General features: G+C 45.4%; 1 protein-coding gene across 1 annotated transcript in view; it reads left to right on the top strand.

Annotated features, from left to right (window-relative positions):
• The window catches only part of XPA (XPA, DNA damage recognition and repair factor), a 214,963-nt gene that overhangs the window by 172,689 nt on the left and 17,466 nt on the right, over window positions 1-24,808 (top strand). The window lies entirely within an intron of this gene.

Genomic DNA, 24,808 nt, shown 5'->3' with positions numbered 1-24,808 from the left:
TTCAAAACTATCCCGATTTCGAAAATACTTTACCACATAGCCGGTCCCTGGTGGCCATGCACACTTCAACCCCATTGCCGGTCCCTCGTGGTCATGGACAGTGGCCAGATTGTCCAGGTCATGGCTTTTGGGCATGACTCGACAATCTGCCCACTGCCCATGGCCACAGGCTATACCTCAGTCACCAAAGGTATATTACTATTTTTTGTACCTTCATTATGACACTTTTCAAAAGATAAAACGCAGGGACATTTGCAAAAGTATGACTTCAAATCCTTGCCAATGCTCCTTGCACAAGTTTGCTGCAAATCCGTCTAGCACTTCGGGCTGCAGCTGCAAGCAGAATTTGTTTTCCCGGTTAAACCTAGAGCTTCGCCATGGGCATGCCCCTATAAGTTAATCAGACTAGGCATTCGTCCTTGCCAAGGGCAAGGCCCCAGTGTCCATGCACCAAAGTTATATCATTATTTTTTGTACTTACACTTGGACAACTTGGAAAAATAAAACGCAAGATAGATTTGCAAAAGTATGCTTTCATGTCCTTGCACATGCTCCTAGCACAGGTTTGTAGTAATCCAGTACAGCACTTCAGGCTGTAGCCACAAGCAGAATATTTTTTCCCATTCAAACCTAGGGCTTCGGCCACGCCACATGCCCCAATAAGCAAATCGGAGTACACGATTATGAAGTAATTGCAGGGCAGTAGAATGGGAAGATGACTGCGCTTGATCTAGTACTTTAATTGATTACCTTGCTGCTGGTGGTGGGGTTCTATTGTGAAGGTGCCCTTCCTTCAAGTGGTAGGTTTCGAATAGGAGAGTGAGCCCTGTTTACCTGAGCGCTGGGTTATTCAATAAGTAACTGTTGTAAAAGAGCAGTCTTGAAAACCATTGTTGGTGCGATATTTATTGTTAGAAGTCAGCCGACACGTTTTTCGACCCTTGCAGGTCTTTCTCAAGGCTTGTGGATTGTGGGCCAGTCGTTGCTGCGAGGTTGTGGAAATGAGACCAGGGTGCAATCCCAGTATCTAGTCCCGGTATGGTCGCAATAAAGGGTGTTTGTTGATTTGGAGGGGTGGCCTGGTGACCATTTGTGCACCTGGTTCGGCATGCTCAGTAATCATCTGCTGATTAGCATTGTCTCAGAGCACGTTGGGGCTTGCAGTGTATGCAGCAGTAGTCCCAGCGATCTGTTGATGCATTCATGTCCAGCACTTCGGGCTGTAACCACGGGCAGAATTTCTTTCCCCATTTCAAACCTGTCCCGATTTTGAAAAACGTTACCACATAGCCGGTCCCTGGTGACCATGCCCACATTAACCCCTTTGCTGGTCCCTCGTGGTTATGGCCATTAACCAGATTGTCGACATTGGCCACAGGCTACAACTCCTCAGTAACCAAAGGTATATCACCATTTATTGTACCTACATTATGACACTTTTCAAAAAATCAAACACTGACACATTTGCAAAACCAAGCTTTCAGCTCCTTGCCAATGCTCCTTGCACGAGTTTGCTGCAAATCCGCCCATGTTTTATCTTTTGAAAAGTGTCAAAATGTACATACATAAAACAACTTCGCCCCCACTTGACAAAATCCATTCAGACTTTACACAAACATTCAAGGTTGGGGTCTATAATCTTTCTGAAATCTTCTGTGCACGTTTGTCAAACAGCAACAAAGTTATAAGCCATCTAAACATGTTAAGACCCCCCTCTAATTTGGCCCCCTCTTTACAAAATCGGACCAAACTTTGCAAAATCATTCATATCTGGGTCTAAAATCTTTGTGTAAACATTTCTGCAGATTTGTCAAAACACCACCACATTTATAAGCCTTTTAAATATTTTGGGACCCCTCCTCTAATTTTGCTCCCTCATGGCGAAGCAGCACCAAACTTTGCAAAACCATTCAGGGTGAGGGTCCAAAATTATATTGCTAAATTTCATGCAGTTTCATTGAGTGGTACTAAAGTTAGAAGCCATCCAAAAACTGCTTTTCAGCAACCCTATGTTGCCGACACATGGATGGATGCCCCAAACATCTGATGTTCGCGAACATCACAGGGATGTCCCTGAAAATCCGGACTGTTCGTGGACTTCGGATATGAAAAAACACAAGTTGTTTGGGCTTTTTATGGCCATATCTATCCCATCCTCATCACCCTGCCTCCACAGAGTTTGTTTCATTAGTTTGACAAGTGTAATGTGTTTTTTTAATGTTTTTACCGCGATGTCTGCGGATAACAGCGCATGGCTGCAAATCCAACATGGCGACGTTCAAACAAAATTTGACGCACCTCATGTTTTAAATTGACCAATCAGCTGGTGCATATGATGTCCAGCGACATCACCACGCTCTCTGATTGGTCCGGGGGTGTCCACGGACCGAATAGGGAAGTGAGTCAGCGGATCGGACTCAGATATCACTAGTTTATTTTTTTTCCTGCTGTTTGGCCGTTTAAAAAACTACTAGACTGATTTACACCAAATTTACAAAAGCAATCTTTCGGGGCCAAGCTGCTTCTCCTGGTGCAAATTTGGTGAAAATCCATCCAGCGGCTTGGGCTGTTGGCGTGAGCAACATTTTGTTTTCATTGCGTGTATGAGGAAAACCACACATTTTGGGGTCCCCCCTATAACCTTTTACTGCATCGGTAGCCCGATGTGTCTTTTTTGGTGGCAAAAAACTGCTATGAGCCATTTTGTGTTTCAGGGGTTGATTTTATCCAGGTGACCATGAAGTCGCTGTAAAACTGCAGGTTTGGCCACTCTGGCTCTTTGTGAGCCCAAAATGGCAGCCTCAGTATTGTTCCTAACTGGTTTAGGCCAATATAGGTCCCTGGACCCCCAATCACTTGTTGTGGGGGTGGCTTTGGCTATGTTGCAGAATGGGTGGTCATCTGACCCTTTACCCTCACTCACTTTAGTAATTGGCTGGCTGGTCTTTGGCATTGTATTTAGGTTCTGCCCTGCCTCTTTCCTTGCTGACTTTGCTTCTGAAAATTGGCAGTGGCAGGTCTGCCAACCTGCTGAAGGAGGTTTCCTGCACCTCCCGATGTTTTCCAAGCCCTCACTTGGCAACATTTGACATTGTGTAGTGGGTTGGGCATATCCCGGTTTGCATGTGTTGCCTCTGGAAGTCCAGTCCAGGCTTCCTGAAGACTTCTGCTGACTGGCCACAATTGCTGGGTCAAGCCTTCATCACTGGAACAGTTATTTGGGCCGTTTGCCACCTTATCCTGCCATTTCCTGCTGGGGTCTTCAGCTTGGCTGTGGGTTTCTGCTGGTATCCAGAAGGGTGCTGAGACTTTACCACCCTGCCAGTTCTTCAGCTTAGGCTGCTGCAGTGTGCCTCCAGCCATGGTCAACATCCTGGGATTGTTTACTACTGTGCTGGCCTCCTCTTTTGTCCACTGAGCCACCGGAAGCTGTCTTTGCGGGTGCTCACATCTTCCTGGAGTCTTCCTCACTGAGTTTTCCACTTCAGGCTTGAAGGTCAATGTTGTAGGAAGATCTTGGTTTCATTCCTTGGTTGTCTGGATCATTGCTGGCTCAGGATGAAGGCTCCTAGGTTTGGCGTTTACCTGTGGTAGTGGACCCACATACAGACAGTGGGGGTTAGAGTGTCCTGTTTGGACACTTACTGCTTTTTATAATATACTTGGTGTCATTTTAATACGGGATATTATACATTACGTACTTATTTTGACTGATAGATTTCAATGTGTGCCTTAATAAAGTATATATTTTTTCAGTACATCAGTGTAGTGTATTTTCTAGAGAGGTGTGTGGACTAATTGTTCCTTTTTGACAGCCTACTACCCCTACTTGAGAGTAAAGCCTTGTCGCTCAGGCCATGTTGCCTACCTTAAGAGAGGTTTGGCTCCCTTTCTTGTCGGGTGTTTTAGACTCTGCGGCCGATCAGAAGGAGAAGACGGACTAGCATTTTTTTTTTTTGACAATTCTTTATTAAAATATTCCAATATTATAGATTTTCTTCCATGAATGAATTTTTAGCAAAAGGTAAAAATCTTACAAAAATTGAATCAATGTTTACAATTTAGGTTTATTATGTCATCTACAGCAACAGTTTCATCGTAACAATTCTGGTACTTAAACTGCCCATTATTACAACAAGGATTCAAACTTTCAATTCCCGGTAACCCAGAACTTGCGCTTTCAAATAGCATTGTACTGTACTGCAAAAGACTGTTTTCTACTAAACGTAACATTTTGTCATCCCAAAATTGTCTATAATCGCTTATCCAACAATGGTTTCAAATAATGTAAAATATTATAAGATAAAAGGAGAAATAATAAGACATAACGCAAAACAATATCATACAATCAAACAATACGATCTCTGTGGGTATTTTATACTCTAATTACCCTTCATTAGAGATTAGTATTTCATGTTTTTGGACCGCGCAACCTGAAGCATATCTGCAAGATGAAAGACCTTGCCTACATCCTGGCTAAGTGGAGAATTGCAATGTGTTGGAAGGCAGCCCAACAACCGAAAATTGAGATATGGGGAGCAGACCTCTTGAAGTGGGCAGATGCAGAAACGGCAGCCTGGTACGAAGCAATTAGCAGGGGTGGGGAGGAGGAAGTAGGACAACTGATAGCATGGAGACAATTGGTGGCTTCGATGGTGGGACCCTCCCAGGCTGACCATAGTGAAGATAGCACGGGAGAGAAGAATGAATATGGTAGACACGCCTGATGAGTAAGACAGTGACATAGAAGTAGGGTCTCGAGTTAAGGTGGTTGGAGGGGGGAGGACTGAAACGTTCAACATGTAATTGCATTGATGTGAAGCTTAAATGTGAATGTCCTCAATGTTTGTAATGTTTGGAATGTTGTTAACAAATAATAAAAATTGTTTAAAAAAAAAAAAGTATTTCATGTTTTTGGATCTTAATTCAAATGGGGCCAGACTATTACAGTCACTCCCTACAGTAGTTAGAAGGAGGATATCTCATGGGGTTTATGGTGGATACCATTGTCCGATGCATTCACAAATGTGACTAGTGGGGCCAAGTCTGCTAAGAACTTTGTCATTGTACCCCGCATTGCTGACTCAATTTTGGACAGTGCTACCACATACCAAACCTTGGGCCACCATTCCTTAATGCTCACTACATTTTGTGATTTCCAGTGTTGTGCTATTATTATACATGCTGCCACTAGGAAGAAGGCAACCAATCTGGAGCTCCTAGCTGTGAGCTTGTAATGCCCATCCATTTCTTTGTTCCCTAGCAGTAAGACCAATGGATCCATTCCCAACTCAAAACCACAATTATCTTTAATCTGCCCAATAACCTCTCTCCAGAATATTTGCACCTGGGGGCATTCCCACCAGGTGTGAAAGAAGGAGCCAATTGATGTGTTGCACCACCAATAATTGGGGGGGGGGGGGGGATGTCAGAGTAATTTTATGTATGTGTTCGGGAGTGAGATACCATCGGAATATACGTTTAAAGCTGTATTCTCTGAGATGAACCGCTTGCAATGTCTTATTAGCCCTTGTCCATATGCCGAACCATGTAAGGTCATCCAATCGCCTACCCATATCCATCTCCCAACTGGCCAAGTACTTGTGTGGGGATTTAAACCTAATTTTATTGAGCACCTTATATAATGTTGCTAGCGTGGCTTTGTGGGATATCCACAAAAAAGGTCCTCAAATATGGTTCTTTCACGTTTCCCCAATGCCGCTACCTTCGGCTGGACAGCCCAGTGATGTAGCTGCAAATATTCAAATTTGTCTCTCTCCTCCACCCCATACGCTTGCCTACATTCCTAAGACTTCTAAGCCTCCTTCCTTCCAATGTTAATGTTAAAGGATATTTGTACTGTGCACTATCACCACCGGAGTGGTCCCCTGGCGCTCTGGTGGCTCTGAAAGAGGGAGAAGGGGGGGGTTAGTTAGTGGAAATAAGCTGGAAAAGTGCAAGAGAGCAGTGAAGTGCTGTTGGCAGCCTCTTAGCCCGGTGGGTCCGTTGGCTGGGCTTGGGGTGTTTTACGGTCGGTAGTCATCGTGTGCTGTTATGCAAGTCTATGTGCGGTTTGTTTTGTTGCACCGTAGTGAAGTTTGTGCGGTTTGCTGCATTTTAGGTTTGTGTTTGGTTAGAGTTTAAGAGGTGTATGCAGAGCGATGACATTGTTAGTGGATTGGTTAGTTGGCATTGCTTTCCTTGCAATTATGTCTAGGTGTGATGCACGCTATCATTCACCATTCCATCGGAGTGTGGCTTTTGCCAATTTTCAATGTTCTGTCTAGGTGTGAAGCAGGCTGATGATCACGATTCCCTTCTAGTGTTGCACTTGTCATCATTCACAGTTTCATTTAAGTGTTCTAACATTCACATTTCTGTCCAGATGCGACGCAGGCCAAGGTTAAGATTCTATCCAGGTGTGACGCATGCCAACCTTCACACCTCTATCCAGATTCAACGCAAGTTAAGGTTGAGAATTCCATCTAAGTGTGGCATATGCTAACATTCACATTTCTATCTAGAAGCGACGCAGGATGAGGTTAAGAATGCCATCTAAGTGTGGCACATGCCAACATTCACAATCCTGTCCAGATGTGATGCAAGCCAAGGTGAAGAGTTCCATCTAAGTATGGCACACGCTTACATTATTACACCTGTCTAAAGGCGACGCAGGATAATCTTGACCGTTCTCTATTGGTGTAGCACTAGTTAACATTGGCTATTATGTTAGTGTGTAATGCAATGCAACATTTACAGTCCAGCCCAGAATGGATTTGGGCTGGTGGTCACTAATCTCTCTAAGAATGCTTGTTGTAAAATTATGTCAGTCTGGGTTATGGAAAGGTAAGGTAGAGTGGCGAGGGCTCTCTGGAATACAGTAATTGCTCTACACCCCACCCATGCCACACTTAGTTTTGTTGGTGTCTGTTGGCTGCTGGCTTCCTTTGCTTCCCCTGCAGACACATCTTGGAGCCGCCTCTGCAGGAGCCGTCCTTTGCCTCGAGGACCTTAGCCGAGGGGGCTGCCGGGCAGTGGGCTTCCCAAGACAGGCCCGGGATAAAGGTGTAATCAGCCAATAGGGGCCGGTGGGAGGGTGCGTGAGGCGTGAATAGGGAAGGCAGCAAGGGAGCATTGTGGACCACAGGGCCGCCTAGGATGAAACTATTACACCCAATGAGAAATAAAGGGCAGGGGTATCAGGGCAAAGTACTTACCTGCTGGCCATGATGGTAAATGGCGCAGGAAGCACGCTTGCCGGGGGTTAGGCCCTCATCAGCAAACACAGATGAAATGGCCAATGGGGGCCAGTAGGAGGGCGGGAATAGGGAAGGCAGCAAGGGAGCATTGCAGACCGCCTAGGGTGAAACTATTAAGCCCAATTAGATGAAATAAAGGGTAGGGGCATCAGGCAAAGTGCTTACCTCCTATCTAAGATCTATGAAAGCCTCGTCAAAATAGGTTCATCCCTGTTCCCCCAAAACCATTAAGGACCACATTGACACCCTCGCTCCTGCCCTTGCTGATTTTTGCAACCACTCGTTTGCCTCAGGATCCTTCCCCTCCCCTCTAAAGCACTCCCTTGTGCATCCTCTTCTCAAGAAACCCACAGCTGATCCTTCCTGTCCGGCAAACTATCACCCAATTTCCATTACCCCCTTTCTGGGCAAACTCCTGGAAAAGCTGGCCATCTCTTAGCTTAACCTTCATTCAGATTCTATTGGTTGTCTCCATGACCACCAGTCTGGCTTCAGAGCGGCCAGAAGCACGGAAACTGCTCTCCTCAATATCCGTGAAGATCTGCTCTCCAACCTTGATTCTAACATTCCTTCTGTCCTCATCCTTCTTGATCTCCCTTCTGCCTTCGACATGGTCAACCACACCATCCTGCTCAACCGTCTCCGTGATAATCTGGGTATCACTGATCTGGCTCTGGCCTGGCTGACCTCTTTCCTCTCTGATCGACCCTCCCAGGTCCAACTGGGGTCTTTCCTATCATCTATCTTCCTCTCCACCTGGGGGTTCCCCAGGGGTCTAACCTCTCAACCTGGCTTTTCAACCAATACCTGGCAACTCTCGCTCACTACATTGCCATTTTCTGCTCAAATTTCCAGTGCTGATGACACTCAACTCATTTTCTGGCTGTCCTCAGCCAACTCATCTCCCTCTCTCATCTCTGACTGCCTAACTGCCATTCAAAATTGGTGATCTTTCTCTGAATGCCAGCAAGAGGGAGATCCTCCTCATCGGCACACCATCTACATCCTTTTCCCACACTCTCTGGCCGGCCTCCCTTGGCCATCCTCCTACCCATACCTACGAGGCTAAGAACCTTGGTGTCATCTTTGACTCCACACTTTCCTTCTCGGCCCATATCTCTGATGTCTCTAAAAAGTCAAACTTCCGATTGCACCTCCTCAGAGGTATTCTGCCTTTCCTCTCCTTCCCCCAGAAGCTCATGGTATCCCAAGCTCTGGTTCTCTCTAGCTTGGACTATTGTAACAGCCTCTTTCTAAATCTACCTGCCTCTACTCTCCGCCCTCTACAACTTATCCAGAACAGGACTGCAAGACTTGTCCTTGGCCTCAAACCCTGGGATTGTATCTCTCCAGCTTTGAAATCTCTCCATTGGCTCCCAGTGGATGCAAGGATTAGATTCAAAACCCTCTGCATTGTCCACAAGGCTTTCTGGGGCCTGGGTCCAAAATACCTCCTCTCTCGTGCTCTTTGCTCCTCTACCTCTAACTCCCTCAGGGTCGGTCGTTTTTCTGGGGGTAGATCTCTATCTTCGGTTGGGGCCTCCCTCTGGAACAGCCTCCCTGCCACTCTAAAACTTGAGGAGAACCATCTCTGGTTTCGGAAGCACCTCAAAACCTTCCTCTTTGCTTCTGCCTTCGCCCCCCTTCTCCCCTGCTGATCTGCTCTCTTGGCACTGTGCACCTGGCCACCCTCTGTGCCCTGGGCCCAGGTACCTGCTCACCCTGCCACCTTCCTGCACGGCCTCCTGGCCACCCCTTGCACTGGGGACTGTATCTGTACCCATACACCCCCCCCCCCCACTTTTCTTCTTTTTCTGCACTTATTCAGACTTACCCAGTCTGCTGCCTTAAACACAGCACTTGCCACTTGCTGGCTGCACTACCACAGTTTGCCAATGACAATGTTCTATTTATTTTATTTATCTGCGCTCCTCGGCTTCTGTACTTTCCACTCTCCCCCTTCCATGCACTTTTTCCCTTTTCCCTTTCCCATGCACTTGCGCGTTCTCAATGTCACTGGGTCTAGTAAGATCGGTTTTATGTTGTGCTGTGTGCTCCCTTGTCCCCCTCCCTTGCCTAGTCGCGCTCTGAAACACTTGTGTACGATCGCAAAACAAATAAAATATCATATCATATCATACCTGCTGGCCACAATGATAAATGGTGCAGGAAGCACACTTGCCGGGGGTTAGGCTCTCATCAGCAAACACGGATGAAATGGCCAATAGGGGCGGGTGGGAAGGCGCGGGAGGTGGGAACAGGGAAGGCAGCAAGGGAGATCGCGGACCGCAGGGCCACCTTGGGTGAAACTATTGCGCCCAATGAGATGAAATTAAGGGCAGGGGCATCAGGGCAAAGTGCTTACCTACTGGCCATGATGGTAAAATGATAAGGCAATTATGCCTGACAAGGAAACTCTTTTGCAAAACGACTCTATGCAAAAGATCACACAATCGGCCTCATTACGAGTCCGGGCGTAACCATGCCAGAAAAACGGGAAGGTTACCGCTGGCCTGTATTACCATTCTGCATCCGTGATTCCCGTAATCACTGGGGCATTACGACCTCAGTGACCCGGGAATTCCGGAGGCGGAATTCTGTAATTCTGTAAGTCCCCATTGGGGATGGGGACAATGGAAACACTGGTTCCGTCTACGACGGAGCCAGTGTTTCCATGTCCGCCTTCAGGCGGGTGGTGTAAATCCCGCGAGGTCAGACCTGGCGGGAGTGACACCTCCTGCCTGCAGGACTCTTAATCAGCCGGTCTGGAAAGAACGGTTGCAGCGGTTTTACTGCCACCGTTCGTTCTGGACTGGCAGGGTCGTAAGGAGGCCCAATGTGTTTGACCGTAAAGCTGGGTTCAAAACGAGAGTCACATATGTGGACTTAGACACATTTATGAATATATGTTGCGGCACTAAACATATCCCTGTCCCGCCCTGTTGCTCGGTTTAATTTAACTTGTAAAGCAGGTCTGTTCCTCATAATGACTATCACCAATGTGCCAACGTCGCAGTGACAGCAAGGTGAACCACATTTACGGCACGCCAGACAATATAAACATAACATCTCCGCAATAGCCCCCTCACTGCTCCGTTGCAATCCCAACTTACTGTTGATTAAGCGGTGCCAATGGGCAAAGCAAATGCCTGGTCAATGGCAATGAGGCACACCGCCCGGTGTTAACATTAATAACGTTAAAACAAGGCAATTACGCACACCGCATGGTGCCGCACTTCAAGGGGGCCATAACGTTATGACCAAGATATGGTTGTAATATGTCCGAACCTACCCTTATCGAGCCTCAGGGGGAATTCCCCATTTCCGCACAGCCCCGTTCTGGGCGAGGGGTTTGTAATTATTTTATATATATATGCGTGCAGCTCTATCTCAGTATTGTAACGTGGCCCCGGAAGTTGGGAGACCCTGCATTCCGGTCCTACGGATTTTGGGGGAGATCAGTGGGGCTCCTATGTCTTCCCGCTCAATGTTCACCCAATGTTTGTTCCACTGACCCCAAGACCCTGAGTAACTCTCTAAGACTAGCGCCAACTGAGCTGCATATAAGTAACTCTCAATATCTGGTACCGTTAAGCCTCCTGCTATTTTGGACGCCATCAATGTGTGCCTGGCCACCCTCGGCCTCATCTGGGACCATATATAGTTAAATATCTGTGATTACAAATCTTTCAAGGGTGCTTTTGGTATCCAAATCTGGGGGGGAGAAGAGGAGAGAGAGGGAGGGAGAGAGACCCCAAAATGTCTCTCCCCTCACCCCCCAATAGACTGAATGGGGAAAAAACTTTGCTCCTGCCTACAGCCCAAACCGCTGGACTAATGTTCACCAAATTTGCGGCAGGAGAAGCGGCTTGGTCCCGAAAGCATGCTTTTGTAAATTTGGTGAAAATCCGTCCAGTAGTTTTTTTTTAAAAATGACCAAAAAGTAGTTCACAAAAAATGTGTGATATCTATGTCTGCTCCGTGGACACACTTCCCTGTTCGCTCCGCGGACAGGACTCCGATTGGTTAATCGGCTTGCGTCATTTCCGTGGACATGCAACGTGTTCGCTGATTGGATGGTGAAGTGCGTCAGATTTTTGGAAACGCCCGCCATCTTGGATTCGCGGACATCTATCGGTGTCCACGAACATCACGGCAGAAGCATATAAAACAAACACAACATTGCACTTGTCAAACTTATCAAATAATCTCTGGGGAGGTGAGGGGTGATGAGGATGGGATGAGATATGGCTGCAAGAAGCAAAAAAACAGGTGTTTTTTGCCGTGAACAGTTTGTATGTTTGCGAACAGTCCTGTTAAGTTCGCAGAGACCTCAGCATTACAGGGTTGGTGAAATGCAGTTCTTGAATGGCTTATAACTGTGGCGCCACTTAATAGAACTGCATGAAATTTTGCATGTATATTTTGCATGTATATTTCTGACCTGATTCCGAATGACTGGATTCTGTCATGAGGGGGCAAAATTAGACGGGGGTGTCCCAAAATAAAGTAATGGCTTATAAATGAGGTGCCATTTGACGAATTTGCACTTCATTTGGCAAACTGATAATAGATCTAGATATAAATGCTTTTGCAAAGTTTGGTGGGATTCTGTAAAGGGGGAGCAAAATTAGAGGGCGGGGCGCCAAAATATTGTAAAGGCTTATAAATGTGGTGATATTTGACAAATCGACACAAAGGTTTGCAAAAAGATTATAGATCTAGATATAAATGTTTTCCTAAAGTCTGAATGGATTTTTTCAAGTGGGGGCTAGGTTATATGACCATTGTATGTGCATACATTTGACACTTTTGAAAAAATTAAACATGGGTGGATTTCCAGCAAACTTGCGTAAGGAGCATTGGCAAGGACCTACAAGCATGATTTTGGAAATGTGCCAGTGTTTCATTTTTTGACAAGTGGCATAATGTAGCTACAATAAATAGCGTTATACCTTTAGTGACTGAGGGGTAGCCTGTGGCCATGGGCAGTGGCCAGATTGTCTGGGTCATGGAATAAGGTCATGATCGGACAGTCTGGCTACTGGCCATAACCAAAAGGGACAAAACATAGGATTAAAGTGGCCATGACTACCTGGGACTGGCTTTGTGGTAAAGTTATTCGAAATTAGGATAGATTTGAAAGGGAAGAAAAATGTGCTCGTGGTAATATGGCCATAGGGTTCTCTCTTTGCCTTCTGCAGGCTGCCATGGAAAGCGAAGAGGGGCCCTGTATGGAACCCCCGCCTTCCCTTTCCATGGTGGCCATCTTGGAAAAGGATGTTCCTTCCTACACCGGGACGCCACAGGCATCCGGTGTAGGAAGGAAAATACTCTATTTTAGTACCCCGGGTTCCCGCTTTGGGAACCTAGGCTGCTAATGGCCTTCCTCCCCCATTTCAGGGGCTGGAATGGGGGGGATAATGGTCCAGAGACCTAGTTATCCACCCTCGCTTCGTTCCAGTCCCTGCAACGGAGGATGAGCGCCACAATATTCCCATTAGCATAACACAAAATGCAAATGGAAATGTTGGAAAATCTTATTGAGTCTATGCACTTTACTGAGAAATATAAAGTAGATGGAGTCTATATGTTTTATTTTTAGTTCTATTTTTTAACTTTGAAAGTTGGCTCCTAAAGGAACATTTATTTTGTTTTTTGTATGCATTTCTTTTTGGCAGGAGAACTTAGAACGAAAGATGGGGAGGGAAATGAGGGAAGAGGCACCAAACACTAATATGGAGGGGCAGGTGGACAGGGGAAAATGTTGCGGGTGTGTTATTTCTAAGGTAGAAGGCAGTGTTTCTCATGCTCCTTGATTACAGCAGTGGTGGTGCTTGGGGAGGAGGGATGGCATTAGCTGATTCTATTTTAAGATAAATAGCAGTTTTGCTTAGCAGGGTCTAAGTGAAGCATTAGGGCCGTGCGAAACTTATGGAGCTAGCAACCCCAATAAAACACATGCGTAGGGTCCTGCCACTGTAGTTTGACAGACTAAATAAGTATCACAAACAATGTATTGTAGAAACAAAGGAAGGTGGGGATGTCCTGCTCCTGGCCAAAGCAGGGATCCCATAACAGAAATATGCTAGAAAAAATGTCCATCTTTTTAGCAGCAAAATATAAAGGGAAACAATTCAAAAAAAGAAAAGAGATTCTAGATCACTGGCGATTATACGAGGATATGGAAGTTCAGGAAGATGAAAAAGAGATCCAGTGTAAGGGAATATACCCTGTAACGTCTAAACTTACAGTAGCGTATAAAAACGCAGTCTAAAAGCCTCCACTGGTAGAGAGAGTCAACAGGATTATCAGGATTAGCAACTGGGAGGGGGGACTTGAGAGCTTTTGCACCTCCACCTCCATATAACCTATCCACAAGCGCTGACATGCCCATAGCATCCGTGTACCCAGAGGGTCCACTAGCGGATATAAATAATGATTTAAGAGCATTGTGGGTATGGCTGGTCAGGTTACAAGAACCTGAAGAAGTGGCACCAGAAATAAGGGCACCAGTGCAGAAAATAGGGGATTGGAAGTCAGGAGACTTTCTGGTTTGATTCAACCCTGGAGCAATAAGAAATGTTTGTGTTGAAAAAGATGATGGGCAGAGGGTATGGACGTCCTGGGACAACAAGTAGAACAAGCAAGGTGAAATGAAGGAGAGGATCAAGGTGGTAGAAATAGTAAAGAGTCAGGGCAAGAAAGAGATCAAGGAGAAGAGGCGGCGAGAAACCTGTTCTCACCACATGAGGCAGTGAGGAAGGATAGATTAAGAAATAGACCAGATTTAATGGCGGCAGTACAAGATCAGAGGAATACTACAAAAGGGGTAGAAACCCAAATGGATATACAGATGCCTCTTATACATAGAGTAGGGATAATGCAGTATGTGCCATGGCCTCAAATGGACAAAAATAATTTGTTTAAAGCTCTCCCCCAGCTTATAGCCAGAGCTAGTAAATGGATCTATGAATTTGAAAAACAGCAGGGATAGCCTTAGCACTAGGAGACCTTAAGAGTTTACTGGTCGCCATATTTGGGGAGCAGGCTGCAGACATATGGACCAGGGCTGGGTACTCTGGGGGTAAGTCTTGCAGATAATGAACATGATGGCACAGCCTATAATGAGGTATGGGCAATGGTACGGGATGTCCTACGAAGGATGTACCCAGATACTCCATACTTAGTTTCTTTAATGTAGTGCACAATGGGTGATGATGAGGACCCAGTTAAGTTTATTCTTAAATTACAGGAAATGTGGAGAGTTGAGATGGGGCAATGGGGCCATTTGGTATAATTTTTCTATTTTATCATAAAGAGGGAATTACCAAAAGAGGTCCAGAAGGTGCTAGATACAATTATGGGACTTGAAGCCAAAGGGTGGGCAGAGATACAAAGTATAATCGTCCACCATTGTAAGAGAATCAAGGAGCGGGACAGGGAGACAGCCCAGAAGTGGCAAACGGATGAGGCAAAACTAGTGAAAAAGAAACTAAATAAGGTTGTCGTCCAAGCACTGGTTCAGGGGGAAGGGACAGGAGACACTCAACAATTTGTGAGTGCCACAATTGCCGCACTATGGGGTGAAGGAGGACAGTGGCCATGGGGTAGGGGGGACAGTACCCCGACCCACAGTGGCAGTATGAAGGACCACCAAGGGGAAGAGGAGGATTTTGAGGAGCAGGAGGCATTGAGCGGATAGGGTCCAAGGGAGGAGGATTGGGAACATCAGTGCTGGTATTGCAGGAGAAGCGTGGCATTTCGCAAGGGAATGCAGGAACATGCCTAAGATGGGATTAAATTATGGGCCATCACCTCCAGGACAGGGATTCCAAGGGCCTCAAGGAATGGCACAATCGCAATTTGAGCGAGGGGGTAAAATTCAGTTTCCTTATGGGGCTGACAGGCAGCGGCAGTGTGGGCAACAACCACAGCAGGGTGGGGTAACACAGTTCAACAGGATGGCAGGGGGAACAGGCGCCCCATTCCAAGGATTTACAATGGCGGGGGGGCGTCCATTTTTTTTCATACCCTGGGACAAATGCATATTCTGGTTAGGACAGCCCTCAGAGAGCACTTGCGTGTCCAATCCTATTGACAACCGCCCAACCTGAAGAGGGGCCTTTGGTGGAGGTGAAGATAGGAAACAAGAAATTTATATTTATGGTAGGCTCAAGTGCAACTACATCATGCGTTATGGAGGGTAACTTTCCATTATCAGGTAAAACTCTTGACACGCAGGGATTCTCTAGGGCTATTTCTGCGGTTCCATACACTGAGGAGCTGGATATAAAAGTGGGAGGGAAGGTAGTATGAGCCCCCTTGTTATATTCAGAGAGTTCCCCTGTTGGGTAGGAATCTGCTCAGTAAACTAGATGTAACTATATCATTCACAGATCAAGGGGTAGCGTGTTCCACTACAGGGATGTGTGTGGCTCGAGCAATGGTAATAAATGCAATGGCAAGGGAGGCAGTAGTCCGTGGGGTTCCTGTGGTCCCAGACATATTTGTCAATGGTATTAAGGTATTAGCAAAAGCAGTGCCTCAAATTGCAACAAAATGTTGGCGAGTGTCCACAGATTTTATTTTCCGACCCATGGTGCCACCCGGGATGTTGGCAGGGACAATATGGTCATTAGATTTGCAAGGACTAGTAGTGTCAGACTGATTGGAACAGTCCAGGATGGGTGCGAGTGGTGCACAGTACTATGTGTAGATCCAACAGTACAATTAAAGGAAATGACTGATAAGGAGTTATTTGAGGACAGTGAGCAAAATGGGGAGATTATTTTGGAAATCTGCATCCCCTGTGATATCATGGTGCAGTATAGGAAGGTACAGTGCTCCCTGATGGCAGTGGCAACCCATTCTTTATTTTTTGAGGAGGACATGTGATATGGGCCAGCACAATTATGGACTGTTAATCCATATGATGTTGGGTTAGTGAGAGATGTGACGCCAGTACAGATTACATTGAAGTCAGGTGCCCAGCACAATCATCCAGTATGTGGATGATCTGCTGGTATGTAGTAAAAATGAACAACAGTGCAGGAGGGATTCTGTTGCATTATTGCAATTACGGCTCACAAAGGGTACAAGGCAGATAAAAAGAAGCTACAATACGGCCAACAGAAGGTACTATACTTGGGCCAATTTATTTCTGCAACCGGGAAAAAATATGACCAGATAGGGTGGCGGCAGTACGCGCCACCCCCTAGGCGCCACCCCCTAGGCCCAGTACTGTCAAGGAAATGCAGCAGTTTTTGGGCTTATGTAATTATTGTAGGGCACGGATCTTAGACTACGCAGTACACACAAGGCCACTGTTATAAAGTCTCAGGGAAGGACAGATGACTTAAAAGTAAATTGGAATGTACTGAAGAAATTACTAGACAATTTGAGGACTTGAAAGAAGCTATTTGCACGGCCCCTGTTTTAGCAACTCCCGATTATACACAGGAGTGTTATTTCTTTTTCCTACTCTGATGAACGGCTCATGCATTTACGGAAGGAGACATACTATATGTTGATGGGTCATCAACAATTGACCAGGAGACTGGATGGAAGCACACATGGGTGGCCAGTGGAGCGCGGTAAAGGAATGTGATGGGGGGGGGGGAATAGTGGCCACCTCTATAGAAAGCAAGACCACAGTTCCATACACAGCATTTCCCATATTACAACTGGACCATTATTACCTGGGGAACTGATCAGCACAAGGGTTTCAAGGTCCTTATGAGGTGGTGTTCTGTACTCCTCACGCCGTCCGTATGAAGAAGTTAAGATATTGGCTGCATCTCTCGGATGTCCGAAGAGCACCTGAGACAAAGCAAAGCTCAGTAAGGGCATAGCCAAAGAAGGGACATTTTTAAGGCTCCATGTCAGGGTGGTGTGCAGTGGCACATGCCTGATTTCTTTCTTTTTCTTTCTTTTTTCATGTTTTCATTTTTATTGTTTTTCTTTTTTCTTTTTCCAAATGCATTCTTTTTCTTCAATGTTTGAAGGTCCAGAACCCGGTTGGCCCAGGTGGAAAAAGGCACTACTTTCTTTCTTTGTTTCTTTCTTTCTTTGTTTCTCTCTTTTTGTTTCTTTCTTTCTCTTTCTCTCCTTCTTTCTCTTTCTCTTTCTTTCGTTCTTTCTCTTGCTTTCTTTCTTTCTTTCTCTTTCTCTTTTTTCTTTTTTCTTTCTTTCTTTGTTCTTTCTTTCTCTTTCTTTCTTTCCCTCTTTCTTTCTTTCTTTCTTTCCCTCTTTCTTCCTCTTTCTTTCTTTCCCTCTTTCTTTCTTTCTTTCTTTCTCTTTCTTTCTCTTGCTTTCTTTCTCTTTCTTTCTTTCTCTTTATTTCTTTCTCTCTTTATTTCTTTCTTTCTCTTATTTTTCTTTCTTCCTCTTTCTTTCTTCCTCTCTTTCTTTCTCTTTCTTTCTCTCGCTTTCTTTCTCTCTTCCTCTTTCTTTTTCTTTCTTTTTCTTTTTTTCTTTCCCTTTCTTTCTTTCTCTTTCTTTCTTTCTTTCTTTCTTTCTTTCTTTCTTTCTTTCTTTCTCTTTCTTTCTTTCTTTCTTTCTTTCTCTTTCTTTCTTTCTCTTTCTTTCTTTCTCTTTCTTTCTCTTTCTTTCTCTTTCTTTCTCTTTCTTTCTTTCTTCCTCTTTCTTTCCCTCTTTCTTCCTCTTTCTTTCTTTCCCTCTTTCTTCCTCTTTCTCGCTCTCTCTTTCTCGCTCTCTTTCTTGATAATCTTGTTTCTCCTCTCCAGGAATAAGCAAGGATGCCTGACCGACGTGTTCAAACCTCTGTTATGTAGGGATAATATTAATAAGAATGTCATTTGTTCTAGGAATTATATGATGCTTTTTAAGTATTATATTGTTTTGTAAGACACTGGTCGTGGTTGTCGGAGTGGATGAAGGTATGTCTGTTATATGGGGTGGCCATATAAGGGGGGAGTGGACAGTTGGAAAATAATGCTAGTATGAATATGTCTATAAAAAGAATCGCAATGTCTCACTTTCTGCCAGCCACCCCTAGAAGACGAATGAAACGGGAAGTATGAATGACGTATGATTTATATAAGTGGTTGGGCTTGAACGCCATTTCTGATATCGAGTACCCAGAATCCTGCAATAGCTGGTACTCCGATATGCTAACTGCAGAAAGGAATGTGATCAATGAAAGCTGTTACGGTTGTGCACTTTTCCCACACGCATCAGGGGATCCTAATGTTTTAGTTCCACATCCAGTCCCAATTACAAGGCACAATGCCTGGTACATCTTGCACTATGTAGGATAAAGGACACAGGCACACAGCGTGAAGTTGAGGAGCATTGATCTAGACCCAGCGTTATGCGATAGCAACACAAAATACCACAAGTGTCCACAAGTACCATATGTTTCTTTCGGAGGTTACTCACATGCCAGTGACACATGGCAGGGCACCACAGTGAAGTGCTCAGCAGATGGACTGATTGAGTACAGCAGAGAAGCAATAGCCAAAGTAGAGGCTATGTGTGTGCAAATATGGTCCCAATAAATCACAAGGCTGACATGGATTGCAACAATGGAGAAGCCTGTGCGAATACATAGAGCCATAGACATTGAACTTTGTTTTAGCAATGAAGGAACAGTTCTTGTTGGCATAAACGCACTGTGCAACCACACTCTTGTGATCCCTGGTATGACGAAAGGTACAGCAATGATGATGGATTACTACTGGGTCTGTGGGCGACAAGCCTACTTGCACCTTCCACCCTCCTGGGGGGGCAAGTGTTCACTGGCCACCCTGCACTCAGTGCTACTAGTAATCCCGAAAGAACACCTGAAGGGAGAAGGTACCTGTCAAGGTGCCAACAGCCACTTAAGTACCTAAAGAAGCAGAAAGAAACTTGCAGATCAGACAAGAATTTTGTATGCTGCCAGAAAAAGGACGATTTCAACAGCAGGGAAGAAAGCAGAGATCAAACTGTCTCAAAAGACTCTTACACACATACCTGACGAGTATCGACTTTTTAGCTCAGCAGAGACTTTCTTTTCATCTTTTTTGGCTCCTGGGGTACAAGCAGCTGCTAACACCAAGTGGGTGCAGATAGTCCGATGGGAGCTAATCCAGCTGGCCAATGACACAGAAAAGGGGTTCAACACCATCAAAGTAGAGCTTTGTGCATTAAGACTCATGATGATGCAGAACCCCTACATGCTGGATTTGCTAACAACCATAGAAGGAGGAGTATGCAGAAAGTTATGAAGCAGCTGCTGTACCTTTGTACCCCCGGTGGATGCTGAGAATGAGTCACTATCCCATGTCATCGAGGCGGTGCATAATCTAGGTGTTCAAATGAAGATAGGATTGGCTATTGCTTGTCTTTGATGGGGGCAGCAGTAAAAATACTGGTGCCTGTTATCGTATTCTTATTGGTCCTCTTCTGCACGTGCCGATTGGGTCTCTGATGTTGTGTCAATATAGTCCCTAATAGTGCAAAGATGATGGTATCAATTAGGGGATCTAAAACACCTTGCTATTCAATAAACAGCTAATATTTGTCGGGTTGTAGATATGTTGGGTGGGGATGAGTTTGTTATTGTAGAAGTAACGAAAGGGGGAATGTTGGGAAGGTGCTAATGCCTTCCTTCACCCCCAAGCACTTTAGAATTAGGTAAGACTTCTTTTGACTTCTTCTAGGCACTACATGAGACCGGGGGGGGTGGGGGGATGCAGGGTCACTGAAAAAGCTTTTTCATGCAAATGTAATCACAAAGACATGGGTGGGCACTAAAAGAAGGCAGTTCTTATTTAATTATGAGGTGCAAATAACTATTAGCTGAATACGTTTGTAAATGTTAAATCCTATTTAGTTCTAAAATCTCAAAGTCCGATAGAAGCATGCTGTCTGCCAAAAGGAATGTGGCCTGTGCTAAAAATGGATTGCAGGGCTCATGCGATGTTCTGTCACTGAGGCTAGCTCTGGCAGAGAAGCACAAAGGAACTCAGCAGCTGTCTGTCAAAAGCCCACACATACTAAAAGGAGATTTTAACATGTTCATGCACAATATACAGAATTATGAAAACCAGGTTTGAAAGACCACATAAAACATGAGTAGAATGAATGAAATATGGAGAGCCTGACAGGAAAATGTTTTTATATATAAATGTTCATAGGTAGCAAAATGATGAAAACATAAGCTACAGTGTATTCTTGCATAGGCTAGCAAGATGTAAAGTAGTATGTCCTGACAGATCTTGCTGATGAAGAAAGGAAGGCTGAGGCATCCCTTGTATGGATGCAGTACGGTATGGGATGGAGCCATGCCCATATCCATTGACCAAGCTAAGAGTATAAAAGCTCCTGCGTTGCACCAGTTTGCAGGAGAAAGGCATGGTTGAGGGACAGAAGGGACCATTCAGGCAGCAGAGATCTTTGCTTCTATCCTCATTTCTGTAAATAATACATATGTTATCCTTGCAGGATAGACTCTTGGCCTTATTTCCCTAGAGGGGTGTACTTTACTCTGATGGGAGCGTGATTAGGGGAATCCTTATAATTGGGCTACCCTTACACCGCCATCGCCTTTCGGGTCTTCTCAGAGGGATTCCTTCCCCCTGATCTAGAGGAGCTACCTGGGTCTAGTGGTAGATTGTTTGAGCATTACTATCTAGTGTGTGGGGGGCAGTCTAGGACATTCCCGTTGCATCCCTGGAAACCTTTGCTGGGGCCCTGCATGTGGGCGGGGCGGGTGTCCTGACTTCCTTTGCACCCGGAGGATTCTCCTCCGCTAAGTGCTGTGCTGCGTCAGGAGTTTAATTGGTTGCTGGTGATTATCAATTGTTTCCGGATGGTTCCATTTTGAAGAGCCAGGTTTTAAGTAGGCTTCTGAATTTTAGGTGATCTTTCATGTTGCGTATTTCTCTTGGGAGGGAGTTCCAGGTTTTTGCTGCTAGGTGGGACAATGAGTATCCAGAGAGTTTTTTTTCTTGAGTTTGGCTTCGATTCCAGGCGGATGTCATTGCTGGATCTCAGTGTTCTCGTTGGTTGGTAAATTGAGATTTTCTTTTGTAGGAATTCAGCTCCCTGGCAATGGATTGCTCTGTGGGTTATGCACATTATTTTGAATGTGATAGGTAGCCAGTGTAGTATTTGTAGCGCTGGAGAGATGTGGTCCCTTCGTGTTAGAGAAGTGTGGCCGCTGCGTTCTCGATACGGTACGGTTTTTCAGAAGGTATTCTGGCATTCTGAGGTATAGGGAGATGATGGTTAGAGTTTTGTGCGTAAAGGAGAGGAACGATAGTATCGTTTTGATAATGTGTAGGAGGAAGACGCATTTCTTGATTATTGCCTTTACTTGTGGTTCCAGCATTAGGACTCCAAGGGTTTTTACTATTTTAGAAGGTGTGGGTGTTGTTCCTAATTCTGGAGGCCATGGAAGGTATTGGTGGTTTTCCTGGTTTTTGGATAAAATCATCATTCCTGTTTTCCCAGGGTTGAGTTTGAGGCGGTTTGTGTTCACCCAGTCGTAGAGTTCTTTTAGACAGTCTAGTAGTGTTGTGTTCTCCTCTTGAAAGTCTTCGATTTTGTAGATGATTTGTGTCTCATCTGCGAAGTTGTAGCATGCAAGGCTGTGTCGTTTGATGAGCTTGATTAATGGAGTTACGTACATGTTCAAAAGGAGAGGGGATAGGGAGGATCCTTGTGGTACTCCACAGGTTGACTCCTGAGGTGTGGATTTTAATGTTTTAACCATACTGTTTCTGTTCTTTCAGTTAGGAATGATTTAATCCAGTGCAGTGCTGTCGATGATTCCTATTTCTTACAATCTCTTGGTGAGGATGTTGTGGCTGACTGTGTCGGCTGCTGCGGAGAGGTCGACTAACATCAGTGCCAAGTTTGTCTCGGAATCCGCATTGGTCTTTGTCATCCCAGATAGAGATGAGTGCTATCTCTGTTCCTCTCATATGTCTGAAACTGATTTGTGCCTGGTCCAGTAGGCTGTTTTTCTATGTATCTCAGTGTGTGTTCGTAGACGTAGGTTTCTAACGGTTTAGTAGGGAATGGTTTATATTGGTCTGTAGTAAGAGAGGTCTTCCACGTCGCCTGTTGTCTTTGAGTAGGGGTTTGATAAACGCTGATATAAATGATCGTGGTGCTTTCCCTGTTGAGAGTGATTGGCTGCAGAGGCTTCTGTGGCATTCCAGCGGCATGCCCTGTGCAAGGATTGTTTTGTAGAAGTCCAGCGGGCAGGGGTCCATATTGGAGCCCGCTTTATTGCTATGTTTTACCAACTTGACGAAAGTCTCTACTGATATTTGGGTGAAGCTTTGGATTTTATGTAGTTCCAATGTTAGCAGGGTAACCAGTGTGTTCTGGTTGTTTGGTCTGCTAGCGTTTGGTGGCATTGTGAGTTCTAATTTCTCTATAAAGTTACTACATTTGATGGTCTTCCAGTTTCTTTTCCAGATTGTGCGAAGTGTGTGTGGCTGTATGGTTGCTTTTGTTGGTAGTTTGATTACGAAGGGAATTATGAGATGGCAACTCCAGAGTATCTGTATTGGTGGTGCAATGGTGATGAGGTGTTTGTTGGGGAAGATTGTGTTGAGTGTGTGTCCTACTCTGTGTGTTGCTCCTTTCACCATCTTGCGTGCTTTCATTGTTTTAAGTTGCTTCATAAGTGATTTTTGCGAGTTCGCATTCTCTTCTTCGAACCGTATGTTAAATTCTCCCGGGATTATTAGGTGTTCACGCTTGATGGCTAAGTTTGTGACTGCTTCTATGAAGATGTTGACGAAGGTGAAATCATAGGTCGATACTCTGTAGATCAGTACGAATGTGAGGTTTGTTTTAGAGTTCACTATCAGGCAAAGGACTAGGGATTCGCTATTTTTGATGTTTAGTGGGTCGTCCGTTTTTATTTTCATGTGTTCCTTGTAGGCCATAGCGAGTCCTACAACTTTTCTTCATCTTTCCCATTTACCTGTGCGCATTTGTAGTGGTCTTGCAGGCAGTTGTGAAGTGTGACTTTGTGTCAGCCCTCTGAGAATCTTCAACCTCCACCCTTAACCTTTCTCCCCTTTCCTCCTCCTCACCTGAAGACTGGTCTTGAATGGATGATAGTTGAGGTCTTCCAGCGCAATAATCCTTCTCCTTCCTTCTTTCTTCTTTCTTTTTTTTCTGAGAAAGTGTCTTTCTCACGAAAGGAAGCCACAGTGTACTGCTGTGAATAGCACTACCTGCGGCCCCTCTTCCGGGAGGGACAAACTGGGGAAAAAGCCGTCTGGCACAAAAAAAACCCAGAGGTGGAACAGCAACAGCGGAGGTCCGTCGTAAGGATCCGGTGTGAAACAACAACAGCGGAGGTCCGTAGTAAGGATTCCGGGTGGAGGTGACTCCGAAGGAACCGTGAAGTAGCCGAAGAGGACGGCCAGCATAGGACAAACGGAGCGGAACCGAAAAGGAGCCAGAGAAAAGGGGAAGGAAAAGTAAGAGGGCTCGGAAAAACGGAAAGGCAAGAAGCGGCCCAAAGGGCAGCAGAGGAGAAAGGGATAGGAAGAAAACTAGCGTAACCGGAAACAAGCAGAGAGCTGACCAAGCGGGTTGCAACGCACTGTGTGCCGGGAGGGCGTGGCTTATAAGCGTTCCGGCACGCAGTGAAAGAAACACTAGACTGTCACTGCGACGTTCGAAAACGTGATGGAACTCTACAATGGCGTCCCCCAAGCCGCACCCTGGACCATAATGTCCACGGGAGTCGGCGCATGACACTTTGTAGTTATCGTCTAACCAGGTTTCCGTGATGAATACGATGTCACTTCCACCATCTCAGAGTAGGTTGTAGATCTCTGAGGAATGTTTGGACATAGATATTGTGTTGATTCGATTGCAGTGAATTTTAGTGGCGTTTATTATCTATTTATTTGATCCCATGGTAGTTTTGTTAGCTGGTTCCCATGTTCTCATGTTGTGTGGGTTGTATAGTGGGGTCCGTGTCGTCGTTGAGTAAGTCTGATAGACTCCGCATTGGGTTCCTGATTTCTTCCATTTCCTCTCCTGTGTTTTGTTGTTGGCGATGTACGTGTACCAAGGTTCTGGTGATGTATGGAGTAAGGGCATTGTTTTCAATTTATCTTGGAGTTTGTACTATTTTCGGTTGTGGTTGTAGGGGTGTGTTCTGTCGTCTTGGTTGTGTCTGGTTTTGAGGCTGCGGCTTGGTGTGATTTCATTTGATGAATTCCTTCTCCTGTGTTTCTTTCGCATCGTCCTGTCCTGTTCTGTGTCTTGACATGTTGCGGTCCTTTGTAGTGTGTAGGTTAGGAATGTTGTGTTGTATTCTGTTCTGGTTGCAAGGGCTATAGCCCACCTGCAACAGCTTCTGGCGTTTGAGCGTATGGGTCCTTAGGTTTGTTATGTTTGGTGAGTAGTAGTTGTGGAGGCGTGTGGTCTGGGGTGGTTTGCTGGCTAGGTTTTGGGAGGTTGAGCTTGGGTATAAAGGCACTGGGTACTGCTATCCGGTGGGCTGTTGGGTATCTTTCTCTTTGGTTTTAGCCATCCTGGAATCTGAGAGAAGACGGTTG

The sequence above is a fragment of the Ambystoma mexicanum genome, chromosome 6p, assembly GCF_040938575.1.
Source record: "Ambystoma mexicanum isolate Mex_15411 chromosome 6p, UKY_AmexF1_1, whole genome shotgun sequence".
Lineage (NCBI taxonomy): Eukaryota > Metazoa > Chordata > Amphibia > Caudata > Ambystomatidae > Ambystoma > Ambystoma mexicanum.
This window is presented reverse-complemented; position numbering and strand designations above follow the sequence as displayed.